Source organism: Phacochoerus africanus, chromosome 14 (genome assembly GCF_016906955.1).
Source record: "Phacochoerus africanus isolate WHEZ1 chromosome 14, ROS_Pafr_v1, whole genome shotgun sequence".
Lineage (NCBI taxonomy): Eukaryota > Metazoa > Chordata > Mammalia > Artiodactyla > Suidae > Phacochoerus > Phacochoerus africanus.
In genome coordinates this window covers 50,467,226-50,481,295 of record NC_062557.1, presented here as the reverse complement: position 1 = coordinate 50,481,295, position 14,070 = coordinate 50,467,226, and the positions used below count along the sequence as shown (strand labels likewise).

The window sequence follows — 14,070 nt, the reverse complement described above, 5'->3', positions numbered from 1 at the left end:
TTCCCTCCTTGAAAATTCAAATGAACCAGGAAGAGACACTGAGAAGAAAGGTTCAGGGAGCTGGGAAGGCATTGCAAACGAGAATCACAAAGTAGAACCCCAGGGAACGGAAATTTCTGGGAGGGAGTGGTTGACAGTGTCACATGGTGTAGAGAATTAAAATAAAAGGAGAGCTGGTGAGTGTCCATTGGATTTAGCATGGAGAAAATCATTGGTGAGTTGGCAAGAGTCACATCAGAAAGGTGGGCCTAGAGAGCAGAGGCCAGGTAGTGAGCTGGCTGTGTGGAGAGGAGTCATCCTGCTGACACAGGTGTCAAGTTACCTGCCCAACATCTAACCTCCACTTTGCCTTCTGGTCTCTACTCTCATCAACAGACCTAATCAACCTCAGGAAATTATATATTACTGCCTTGTTTTTGTTTGTTTGTTTTCGTCTTTTGTCTTTTTTAGGGCTGCACCTGTGGCATATGGAGGTTCCCAGGCTAGGGGTCTAACCGGAGCTACAGCTGCTGGCCTACACCACAGCAACACCAGATCTGAGCCTCACCTGTGACCTACCCCAGCTCACGGCAACGATGGACCCTTAACCCAATGAGCAAGGCCAGGGATTGAACCAACCGTGGGTCCTAGTCAGATTCGTTTCCACTGAGCCATGATAGGAACTCCTATCACTGCTTTTTTACAGAGTAGATTATGTGCTACCACGACATTTTTATACTGGAGGATCCTCGAGGTGTTTTTTGGAAGTGCCCTGAGCTCAGGAATGCCTGTTCTACTGCAGTGATTCTTACCCTTTCATGAGACTAAAATCTTGACTCAGTGACCTGGATGGAGCATAGGCTTTCCCCATCTCTCTCTACTTCTATCCCATCTGCTCCCAACTTCTGTTTACTCTTTCTGCTAATCACCTCATGATTCTGTTCCCTCCTCTTTACCCCTCTGGCTTCCTTTGCAGTAGACTGAATGTTTGCTTCTACCTCTTCATTGTTTGTAATAACTTTTACTTCCACACCCTTTCCATGACCTCGAGTTCTCTCCACTCCCTGACCTTGAGGCTGACCCCTATGACTTGTTTGGGCCAATCTGATGTTGAGATGTGATGTAATCTAAGGCTTGACATGGGTTCTTGTACAACTGACTGTGCTTCTAATTAACCTCCAGTGATCTACCTGAGAAAATTATATGCTAGGTGATGCTGCCACTTCCAACTGGGCCCCAGAAGGAAGACCTGAGAAAAAGACTTGAATCTAACCTATAGCCTGGAGCTGAACCCACCCTAGATCAGCCAAATTATAATCAACTGCAGATCCAAGACTGTGAAAATCAATACATAGTGTTTTAAGCCACTGAGTTTTGGGGTGATTTTGTTATGCAGCATCACTGTAGCATTAGCTGACTGATACAACCTCGTTCATTCAAATCCTTTACTCTCACGCCTGAAGTCCAACTGCCATATAGGCTGTTAGACAACCTCAGTCACAATAAGCAAGGAAAAAAATCCCCCTTCAGGGTTTTCAGTATTTCTTCCAGAAGGTTTATGCTTTTATTCATTTTGTTCATACACTCAATAAAAGAAGACTTGTGCTAAGGCTTAGCAAGGGTAATGGGGCAAGTAAGGGATAGCTATAAATTGGAATGAGACTCATTTCATATCCTTAAGTGAGAGTGACAGACTTGGAAGCAAATAATTACATCCCAAGGTGCCAGTCATATTTCTTATCTTAAAGCAAACCAAGTGGAGATAAAATAATCATTCTTGCAAATGCCCTTGTTTATACTTAAAAGCAATTATCTGTGGGTATTTAAAAAATAAAATCTACAGTAATTATGAGTTTTCCTTTTTCTTTTTTGCATATCACATGAACCAGTAAGGAAGTGGAACGCAAGACAGCCTTACCATATGTCAATATCAAAATACATTCTCCTTTAAAGTTTGCTTTGCACATCCTTCTGGAAGATGGGGAATGAGATGTACTTGTAAACAGAGAGAAATGATTCACAGGATCATGATTGCTTTTCATCAGCTGCATCAATTATATACAGCAATGGGACTTGGCGAAATGCATTTACAACTTGTTAAAAACACTCCTTGAAACAATTCAGACCTTGTTAAGTCCTGGTGTGCTCAGCCAAACAGGGGCTGGCAATTGGCAGAACTCAGTCCTCAAATCAAATCCAAGCTGACCTTGGCCAGGAGGAAGGCATGAAGATTCTTTCTGATTTCTCTTACCATTGTCACGAGATGGAAGATGGGGAAGTCAGCTAAGAAATGAGTACAGACTCTTTTTGTGGCCATGCCTGTGGCACACGTAAGTTCCTGGGCCATGTATGGAACCTGCCACAGCAGTAACCTGAGCCACAGTACTGCAACATCGGATCCTTAACCCACTAAGCCACCAGGGAACTCCCAAGTACAGACTTTTCTTAGGCTGTCAATAACACATCCAATGAGTCATCAGGCCAATTATACTACGTTAGGTGATGGGGCTACAACAATGTAAGTAAAAGAATAAATACATGGGTCCCACCCTTAGATCACTTAGGTTCTCACAGGGGATTAAGGACAGTTAAGCCATTTCCAGCTCCTCCGGGTCCTATGTAATGTTAAAAAAATTCATCTTACTTCCCAATCCCTCAATTTCCTCATCCATAAAATTACAAACATAATAATACATCATGGGATTGTTGTGAGAATTAAATAAGTTAATATATGCTACGGCCATTGCCTACCAAAAAAACCCATGATCCCTTGCTTTTTGCTTTTACTATGAGAACCCTAATTTTGTTGGAACAGCAATGCATCCTGCCAAAATACTCACCTTCCCAAGCCTCCCTTGCAGCTTTGGTGGCTGTGTGCCTCCGTTCTGGCCAGTGAGTAGTAGATGTAAGTCCTTCCTGAATAAAAAGACAAAGTTTCATGAGACATTTTTTGTTGTTGTTCATTTTCTTGCCAGTTACATATTTATAGAACATCCAACCACCCTGAGACCTGTAGATGAAACCACATGTTTGGGATGATGGAGCCGAAAACAGAAGAAACCTGGTTTCCAAATGATATCCTCAGGCACCTGCGTAAATTCTATTCCACTTACTTCCAGATTGACCATGGGAGGAGTAGTTCTTGCTTAAGCCGCTCTTTGGGGCTTTCTGTTCTGCACAGGGGAACACATTCCTAACTGAAAACAAGTGCGCGGCACGCGGGAAGTGTTCAACAAACGCAATTCGTCTTGAGAATGTTCTGACCACCCTGATGGAGCTGACAGACCACTTGGGGGGCTTCTAATCCAGACTAGAGGGAAAATCCATGGAGAAAGAGACATCCAAGCGGGACTGAAAGGCTGGGTAGCAGTGCTGTCCACTCTGAGTCTGAAAAGTCTTAAAGTCTGAACGTGGACCCTCTTCTCACCTCACTGTCCTCCCACTTCCCAAAGCCTCTGCTTGGGACATTCCAACAGGCTTCGCTGCTTTCTGTCTTTCTGTCCAGACCAACTTCTACAGTTGTTTGCAGAGACATCTTCCTAAAGATTTCTGGTTATATCACACCCCTAAATGACAACCTCTCGAGAGCAACCCTTCCCCTACACAGAGCTTCTCAAAGTTTCCACCAAAGGGCCCCCTAAGCAGCCTGAACCTCATGGAAGCTTCCGCAGGACCTAAAAGGCAGACAATTTATCTGACCTTTTAAAATTCAATCCTGGGAGCAGAGCAAGATGGTGGAGGAGTAAGAGGTCGCGCTCACCTTCTCCCACAAACACATCCAAAAATCTACATGTGAAACGACTCACACAGAACATCAACTGGATGCTGGCAGAAGAACTTAAACTTCCAAAAAGGGCAAGAAACTCTTGACATAACTGGGTGGAACAGCAGAAAAACAGAGAGAGAAAGAGAGAAAAGGAATCAGGACGGGACTAGCATTCCCGAGAGGCAGCTGTGGAGGAGAAAAGGAACCCACCTCCTGGGAAGCCACCCAACTGACGGAAAGATCAGCCGAGCTGGAGGGACCTCCAAATCACCGAGAAAAAGGCAGCAGCGGGACTGAGACCAGCAAGGCAGAGCGAGAGCCGCACAGATCAACTGAACCACCGGCCGGGACACCACAGCCTGAGCTGCTTGGGCGGGGGCTGGGCGCAGAGACTCAGGCTCCAGAGGTCAGTCCGGGGGAGAGGACTGGGGACAGCCTGAAGGGCTGAGGAGCAGGGCGCCATGGGCGGGGGAGTGGTACGCCATGGGGTGAGGAGGGGAACACCAGGCAGAGGGAACCGGGGAGAAGGTCCGGTCCCACAGGAGAGGCAAGGAGGCAAGGCGCCATTGTTGGGGAGGGGAGAGGAGGAGGGGCGGGCCCAGAGGAAATGCCCTGAGCCCAAGCTGCGCATGCCCACAGGCTCGCAGAGGGCGGGGCGGCTCTGGCGCAGGCTACAGGCTGGAGAAGCCTCTTGCTCCTTTAGGGAAGACTGGGCGCTTCTTGTGCAGGCTAAGAGTGGCCAGGCACCTCTCGTGTGGGCTAAGGGCATCAGGGGGCTACGTGTGGCATGGTGACCCTTGCACAAACTACAGGTGGCAGGGGCACACTGCAATGGCCCTCTCAGAGGCCAGATGGAGGCGTGGTTTGCTACCACTGGGGGCCTGTGAGTGGGCCCCACCTGTGACCCCAATTACCTCAGGGGTTGACCAAAAAAAAAAAAAAAAAGAGGGCACTGCAATCAAGCACCATACGCTGGTGCTCTCACTCCCCTGGGAACACACCCGCCCTGCAGCCACCACTGCCAAACACACTGGGTGGCGCCCAGACACATGTCACTCTCCCTTCCCAAGACCCTACAACTAGGAGCAGCTGGGGCAGCACCTCCTGCGTGGGCTAAGTGGGACCGGGGGCTTCTTGAATGGCCTGCAGGTGGCGGAGGCAAACCGCCCCAGTTATCCCTGATTCCAGAGGTGGGCGTGGCCCACCGCCACTGGGGATACCTGAACAAAAATTACTTGCAGCCCCACCACCTCAGAGGGCACCACAGAGAAGGACACTGAGACGGAACACCACCTGTAGTTGCGCTCGCTCCCCTGGGAGCACACCCTCCCTGCTGCTGCCACTGCCAAACACTCTGGGCAGTGCCCAGATGCTTGATCACCGTCCCTTCCCAGGAACCTGCAACTAGGAGCAGCCTATGCAGCACCTCCTCTGGGAGCTAAACAGGACGAGGTGCTTCTGCCATGGTCTACAGGAGGCAGGGGCAAACCCAGTTTGGTTCCAGAGGTGGGAGTGGCTCGCCACCACTGGGGTCCATGAACAGATACCACTTGCAGCCCATTCACCTCAAGGGCACCACAGAGGAGGGCACTGTGACTGAACACCACCTGCTGGTGCTCTCACTCCCTGGGAACACACCCACCCTCCTGCTGCCACTGACAAACGCTCCAGGCAGTACCCACACGCCTGATCTCTGTCACTTCCCAGGATCCTATAACTAGGAGCAGCCTGTACAGCACCTCCTATGTGGGCTAAGTGAGACGGGTTGCTTCATGCACCATCTACAGGTGGCAGGGGCAAACCACCACAGTTATCACTGACTCCAGAGATGGTCATGGCCCTCTCCCACTAGGGGTCCCTGAACAGGCATCCTCAGAGGAGGGTATTGCAATCAAACACAAGCTGCTATTGCTCCCACTCCCCTGGGAACTCACGCACCCTGCTGCTGCCACTGCCAAGTGCTCTGGTCACCTTGTAGATCTGCCTAGAGCTCATCACCACTTCCCAGGGCCCTGCAACTAGGAGTAACCTGTGCCACCTTCCTGCAGGTCCTTGCTGCTGGTGAGAGCCCAGCAATCAGGCACAAACCACGGGCCCTACCCACTGCCTCCTTCTCCCTGGAAACACACGGAGTATTCCGGGGAATACTGCCCACTCCAAAGAAAGAGACAGCAAATAATCAAACTCCTACGCCAAAAATAAATAGTAACACCCCTCCCCCCAAATAAAAAGGGGTGCTCTTGCTTAGAAGTAGCCTTACATGACCACAGTTTGGCTTCCCCAAACTCACAGAAAAAGAAAAGCATAAGCAAGATGAAGAAGCTCAGAAACCATTCCCAGCTAAAGGAACAGGAGGAGTCACCTAAAGCCATCGACAATGAAAGAGACCTCTGCAGTCTGACAGACACTGAGTTCAAAAGGGAGACAGTGAAAATCCTGAAGGAATTAAGGCTGAATATCAAGGAATTAAGAGAAGACACAAACAGTAATGCAGATTCCCTTAGAAAGCAACTAAAAAATGTAAGGAGGAGTCAAGGAAACCTAGAAAACTCATTTGCAGAGATGCAAACTGAGCTAAAGGCAATAAAGACCAGAATGAATAATGCAGAGGAACGAATTAGTGACGTGGAAGACAGAATGACGGAAATCGCCCAATCAGGACAGCAGACAGAAACCCAAATGAATAAACATGAAAGCAATATAAGACACCTATGAGATCATATAAAGTGGGCCAAACTACGCACAATAGGAACTCCAAAAGGAGAAGAAAAAGAAAAAGGGATTGAAAATATATTTGAAGAAATCACGTCTGAAAACGTTCCAAATCTGAAGGATACTGATATCAAGATGCAGGAAGCACAGAGGGCCCCAAACAAGTTGAACCCAAACAGGCCCACACCAAGACACAATACAAATGGCAAAAGTTAAAGAGAGGATGCTAAAGGCAGCAAGAGAAAAGCAAAGCATTAAATATAAGGGAACCCCCATAAGGCTGTCAGCTGATTTCTCTACAGAAACACTACAGGCCAGAAGAGAGTGGCGAGATATATTTAAGGCGTTCAAAGGAAAAAATGTGCAACCTAGAATACTCTAACTAGAAAGAATATCATTTAAAATAGAAGGGGGAAATAAAGAATTTCTCCAACAAACAAAAGCTAAAGAGTACAGCAATACTAAACCCATTCTTAAACAAATACTGAAAGGACTTCTCTAAATTAAAAAAAAAAAAAAAAGAGCGAGAGAGCGAGAGAGCGAGAGAGAGAGAGAGAGAAGAAAAAAAGAAGAATTAGGATGGAGGAAACCACAGCTGGAAAGCGATCTCTTAAATAAGCCAGCACACAGGTCTAAACATGAAGATGTTCACAAAAAAGAAAAAAAAAGACATCAAAATCATACAATTTTGTGGGGAGGGAAAGTAAGAAAAGATAATAGATTCTTTTTTTTATTTTAATGAGGCGTTTGAGCCTATATGACCATCAGGCTAAGGCAAGCAGATATAGGAAAGGGTTAACGTACTCAAAAAACAAGGCAACCACAAATCAAGACCTGACATCACATTCACAAAAACTGAAAAGAAAAGCACTCAAGCATAAAGTAAATGGAAACCATCCAACCAAAAAAAGAAAGGAAGAGAAACACAGAATCCACTGGAAAACAAGGTTTAAAATGGCAATAAATACGTATCTACCAATAATCATCTTAAATGTCAAGGGACTGAATGCTCCAATCAACAGACACAGAGTGGAAGATTGGATAAAAAAGCAAAAACCTTCAATCCCTGCTGTCCACAAGAGACTCGCCTTAGGGCAAAGGACACATATAGATTGAAAGTGAGGGGATGGGAAAAGATATTTCATGCCAATGGACAAGACAGGAAAGCAGGAGCTGCAATCCTCATATCAGGCAAAATAGACTTTAAAATGAAGGCCATAAAGAACGACAAAGAAGGACACGATTTAATGGTTAAAGGATCCATTCATGAAGAGGATATTCCAATCGTCAATATATACGCCCCTAATTATGAGGAGCACCCAGATACCTACGACAAATCCTAACAGACATAAAAGGAGAAATGTTTGGGAATACAATCACAGTAGGAGACTTTAACACCCCACTCACATCGATGGACAGATCCTCTCGACAGAAAATCAACACGGCAACAGAGATCCTAAAGGACACAACAGAAAAGGTAGACTTAAGTGACATTTTCAGGACACCACACACAAAAAGTCAGAATATACATTCTTCTCAAATGCACATGGAACATTCTCAGGAACTGAGCACGTCCCGGGGCACAAAGCTAACCTCAACAAATTTCAGAGTAGAGAAATCATTTCAAGTATCTTCTCTGAACCACAATGGCATGAAACTAGAAATCAACCACAGGAAAAGAAATGAGAAAAAAACTTACTACATGGAGACTAAACAACGTGCTACTCAAAAACCCATGGGTCAACGAGGAAATCAAGAAGGAATTTGAAAAAACACCTCAGCACAAATGATAATGAAGACACAACCACTCCAAAATCTATGGGACGCCACAAAAGCAGGGCTCAGAGGGAAATTCATAGCCATACAGGCCTTCCTCAAAAAAGAAGAAAAATCTCAAATTGACAACTTAACCCATCACCTAAATGAATGAGAAAAAGAAGAACAAACACAACCTAAAGGCAGCAGAAGGAAGGAAGGAAATCATAAAGATCAAAGAGGAAATCAATAAAATAGAGATTAAAGAAACAAGGGAAGAAATCAATAAAACCAAATTCATAGAGCTGGTTCCTTTAAAAGGTAAACAAAATTGACAAACCTCTAGCCAGACTCACCAAGAAGAGGAGAGAAAATACCCAAATAAACAAAGTAAGAAATGAAAAAGGAGAAGTCACACACACAGATACTACAGAAATACAAAAAACCATGAGAGAATACCATGAACAATTGTGTGCTAACAAATTTGACCACCTAGAAGAAATGGACAACTTTCTAGAGACTTACACCCTGCCAAAACCGAATCAAGAAGAAATAGGTCAACTGAACAGACCGATCACCAGAAATGCAATTGAATATGTCATAAAAACACTCCCTACAAATTAAAGCCCAGGACCAGATGGCTTCACATACAAATCCTACCACACCTACAAAGAGGAACTTATACCCATCCTCCTTAAACTTTTTCAAAAGGTTGAAGAAGAAGGAACACTTCCAAAGACATTCTGTGTTGCCATCATCACCCTAATTCCAACACCAGCCAAAGATACCACCAAAAAAGAAAACCATCGGCCAATATCTTTGATGAATATAGACGCAAAAATTCTCAACCAAATTTTAGCCAACCAAATCCAGCAACATATAAAACAGATCATACACCACGACCAGGTGGGATTCATCCCAGGTGCACAAGGATGGGTCAACATATGCAAATCAATCAACGTCATACACCACATTCACAAAAGAAAAGTCTATGAACACACACGATCGTCTCAATAGATGCAGAAAAAGCATTTGACAAAGTCCAACATCCATTCATGATCACAACTCTTACCAAAGTCGGTAGAGAGGGAACATACCTCAACAGAACCAAAGCCATTTATGACAAGCCCACAGCAAATACAATACTCAATGGAGACAAGCTGAAAGCCGCCTCACTAAAATCTGGAACAAGACAAGGATGCCCACTCTCACCACTCTTATTCAACATAGTACTGGAAGTCCTAGCCACAGCAATCAGACAAACAAAAGAAATAAAAGCCATCCAACTAGGAAGAGAAGAGGTAAAACCGTCACTGTACGCAGACGACATGATCCTACATTTAGAAAACCCTAAGGACTCAACCCAAAAACTGCTTGAACTGATCAACAAATTCGGCGAAGTAGCAGGATATAACATTAACATTCAGAAATCAATCACATTTCTGTATACTCACAACGAAATATTAGAGAAGGAATACAAACATACAAAACCCTTTAAAATTGCACCCCGAAAAATCAAATACCTGGGAATACACCTGACCCAGGAGGTAAAAGACTTACATGCTGAGAACTATAAAATATTATTCAAGGAAATCAAAGAAGATACAAAGAAATGGAAAGATATCCCATGCTCATGGTTGGAAAAATCAATATTGTAAACATGGCCATACTATCCAAAGCAAATTACAGATTCAATGCAATCCCTATCAAATTACCCACAACATTTTTCACAGAACTAGAAGAATCCAGCCAAACACTGTTATGGGACCACAAAAGACGCAGAATTGCCGAAGCAATTCTGAGGAACAAAAACCAAGCAGGAGGCACAGCTCTCCCAGACTTCAGGCGATATTTCAAAGCCACACTCATCAAGACAGTGTGGTACTACTCGTACCAAAACAGACATACGGACCAATGGAACAGAATAGACAGCCCAGAAATAAAACCAGACACCAATGGTCAAGTAATCTTTGACAAAGGAGGCAAGAACATCAAATGGGGAAAAGACAGTCTTTTCAGCAAGTATTGCTGGGAAACCTGCACAGCTGCATGCAAACCCATGAAACTAGAACACACCCTCACACCATGCCATGCACAAAAAGAAACTCAGAATGGCTTAAAGACTGAAACATAAGACAAGACACCATCAAACTCCTGGAAGAGAACATAGGCAAAGCATTCTCTGACACCAACCTTCCAAATGCTTCCTCAGGCCAGTTTCCCAAAGCAACAGACATAAAAGCAAAAGTAAACCCGTGGGACCCAATCAAACATACAAGCTCTTGCACAGCAAAGGAAACTAAAAAGACAACATACAGAATAGGAGAAAATTGTGTCAAATTATGCAACTGACAAGGACTTAATCTCTGAAATACACAAGCAATTTATACAACAGAACAGCAAAAAAGCCAACAACCCAACTGTAAAAAAAACGGGCAAAAGACCTGAATAGACATTTCTCCAAGGAAGATATACGGATAGCCAACAAGCACATGAAAAAATGCTCAATACCCCTGATTATGAGAGAAATCAAATCAAAACTACCATGAGGTACTACCTCACACCAATCAGAATGGCCATCATTAATAAGCCCTCAAATAACAAATGCTGGAGGGGGTGTGGAGAAAAGGAAACCCTCCTGCACTGTTGGTGGGAATGTAAGCTGGTACGACCAGTATGGAGAACATTATGGAGGTACCTTAGAAAACTACACATAGAACTACCATATGACCCAGTAATCCCACTCTTGGGCATATATCTGGACAAAATTTTCGTTAAAAAAGACACGTGCACCCGCAAGTTCATTGCAGCACTATTCACAATAGCCAAGACATGGAAAACAACCCAAATGTCCACTGACAGATGATTGGATTAGGAAGATGGGGGATATATACACAATGGAATACTACTCAGCCATAAAAAAGAACAAAATAATACCATTTTCAGCAGCATGGATGGAACTTGAGACTCTCATACTGAGTGAATAAGTCAGGGAAAGACAAGTACCATATGATGTTACTTATATCTGGAATCTAATATATACTACACAAATGAACCTTTCCACAGAAAAGAAAATCATGGACTTGGAGAAGAGACTTGTGGTTGCCAAGGGGGAAGGGACGGAGTGGGATGGACTGGGAGTCTGGGGTTAATAGATGCAAACTGTTGCCTTTGGAGTGGATGGGCAATGAGATCCTGCTGTGTAGCACTGGGAACTATGTCCTGTCACTTACGATGGAGCACAATAATGTGGGAAAAAAGACTGTATACATACATGTATGTGTAACTGGGTTACCATGCTGTACAGTAGAAAAGAAATGCATTGGGGAAATTAAAAAATGTAAATAAAATAAAATTCAATCCTAAAAAATCCTGTAGCTCTTGCATTTTTCTTTTGTAATGTATTCTCGTTGCTTTTAATATGCAAATATTTTCACTTACTTCCTAATGGGCTTAATGCACATTCTAAGAAGATGTACCACCTTTAACCTGTGGTTCTGAGTACTGTTGCCTCAAGTCAGCCTCCTTCCACCGCTGAAGAGACAGGCAGAGAGAGAGTTTGGGGTGAAAGAGAAAAGAAATAGCTTTCCTGGAGAGGACACGATGGCGGAGTAGTAGGGGGACATGCTCGCCCTCTCCCACAAACACAACAAAAAAGCACATCTACAGAATAAATGACTCGCACAGAACAGCAACCAATCGCTGGCAGAGGAACCTAAACTCCAATAATGGCAAGAAGTTCGTGACATTACTGGGCAGAACAGGAGAAAAGAGGAGAGTGAGAGAAGGTGAATCCGAGCGGGACGGGCGTTCCCGAAAGGGAACTGCGGAGGAGAAAGGGATCCCGCACCCTGGAAAGTCACCTACAGGGGGGAAAGATCAAACGAACCGGAAGAATCTCCAGATGCAGAGAAGAGTGTAGCAGTAAGTTGGAGTACAGAAAAGCCGATCAAGAACCGAACGGACCATCTGAACTACGGGCACAGTCACCAAAAATTGAGACGCCTGGGTGGGGGCTGGGCACCGAGTCCTCGGCTCCAGAGGTTAGTCCCCAGGCTGGGGGGGCGGGGCGGAGCGGAAACTGCTTGGGAGGTCTAGAAACCATTTGACAGGGCAGAGACTGCCTGGAAGACTAGAAAACAAAGCTGTCGCAGAGGAAGGGAGCAATACTCTAGGGGCGGGGAAGTGGAAAGCCGCATCAGAGGGAACCTGGGAGAAGAGCCTGGTCTGCGCCCGTGCTGGGGAGGGGAGAGAAGAAGGGGCGGGTCCCCATAGAATACCCCCCATGCCACAGCAAGCTTACAGGCCTGCTAGCTAGCTGAAAGCTGTGCTTCCCAGTGCATCCCCTCCCCCCACCCCCACCACTCCCTACGCTCTCCCGAACCTGGGGCTGCCTACCATCCAGGAGGGCTGGCCTCAACAATTGCCTGAAGCCTACCACCGCAGGGGCTGTCCCTGCACAGGCCTGCTTGCCCTTTGGAGGGGCTACACTTCCGCAGAGCAACACCAAACACCACCAGCCCCCGAGAAAAGGCCTGCAGCCCGGAAAAGCTAGAACAAGCCTAGCCAGGCCGTGAATAGATCTGCCTAATTCTCAGACGGTGTTTCTGAGTCAGGCTGCCCTGGGGAGGAGCCTCTAGGGTTTCCAGAGGCCCTGCTACCCGCCCAAGCCCCCAGGGGGTGCCCCACTCCCGTGGAATAGCTCCTCAGCACCACCAGCCCCCTGGAAGAGCCCCTGCAGCCCAGAAAAGCTGCAACAAGCTCGGCCAGACTGTGAAAAGGTCCGCCTACATTCTCAGGCCATCCTTCTGAATTGGGCTGCCCTGGGGAAGAGCCTCTTAGGTTCTCAGTGACCCAGATAGCTTCTCCACCCCCCAGGGGGTGCTGCACTCCTGAGGAACAGCTGCCCAACACCGCCAACCCCCTGCAAGAACCCCACAGCCTAAAAACACCAGAGCAAGCTCTGCATGACCAGGTGAAATCTGCTACCATCGTGGTGTGGACCTCCCAGTCCTGTCTGCCCTCAGGAAGCCCTCCTTTGCTTCAAAGAAACACTGTTAGCCCCATCAACACTCCAGAAAAGCCACACTGCCTCAAAAAAGATTGACCAACAACGCCAGCCCTCAGGAAATATTCCACGGCAGTGACAAGGCAAACACTGCCCGATAACGGAGAGTACAACTCCCTCAGGAGAAAGAAAACAACAAGCAAGATGAAGAAGCTGAGAAACCACCCCCAGTCAAACCAACAGGAGAACTCACCTAAAACAGTCAACAATGAAACAGATCTCTGCAGTCAGACAGACCTGGAGTTCAAAAGAGAAATAGTGAAAATACTGAAGGAATTAAGAGAAGATATGAACAGTAATGCAGATACCCTCAGAAAGGAACTAGAAAATATAAGGAGGAGCCAAGAAAAACTAGAACATTCATTTGCAGAGATACAAACTGAACTAAGGGCAGTAAAAACTAGAATGAATAATGCAGAAGAATGAATCAGTGATATGGAAGATAGAATAATGGAAATCACTCAATCTGGTCAACAGAGAGAAAACCGAATCAAAAAACTGGAAAGCAATATGAGACCTATGGGATAATATAAAGCGGGCCAATCTACGCATAATAGGAATTCCAGAAGGAGTAGAAAAAGATAAGGGGATGGAAAATATATTTGAAGAAATTATCGATGGAAACTTCCCAAATCTAAAGGATATTGGGTTCAAGATGCAAGAAGCACAGAGGGCCCCAAACAAACTGAACCCAAACAGACCCACACCAAGACACATCATAATAAAAATGGCAAAAGTTAGTGATAAAGAGAGGATCCTAAAGGCAGCAAGAGAAAAACAGAATGTTACC

The 14,070-nt window shown here is 45.5% G+C and overlaps 1 long non-coding RNA gene across 1 annotated transcript in view; it reads right to left on the bottom strand.

Annotated features, from left to right (window-relative positions):
* LOC125115279 (uncharacterized) overlaps window positions 1–14,070 on the bottom strand; it is a 244,771-nt gene that overhangs the window by 23,367 nt on the left and 207,334 nt on the right. The window contains exon 3 of the long non-coding RNA XR_007132024.1: window positions 2,820–2,895. This is a non-coding gene — a long non-coding RNA (uncharacterized LOC125115279). The remainder of the gene's footprint in view (window positions 1–2,819; window positions 2,896–14,070) is intronic.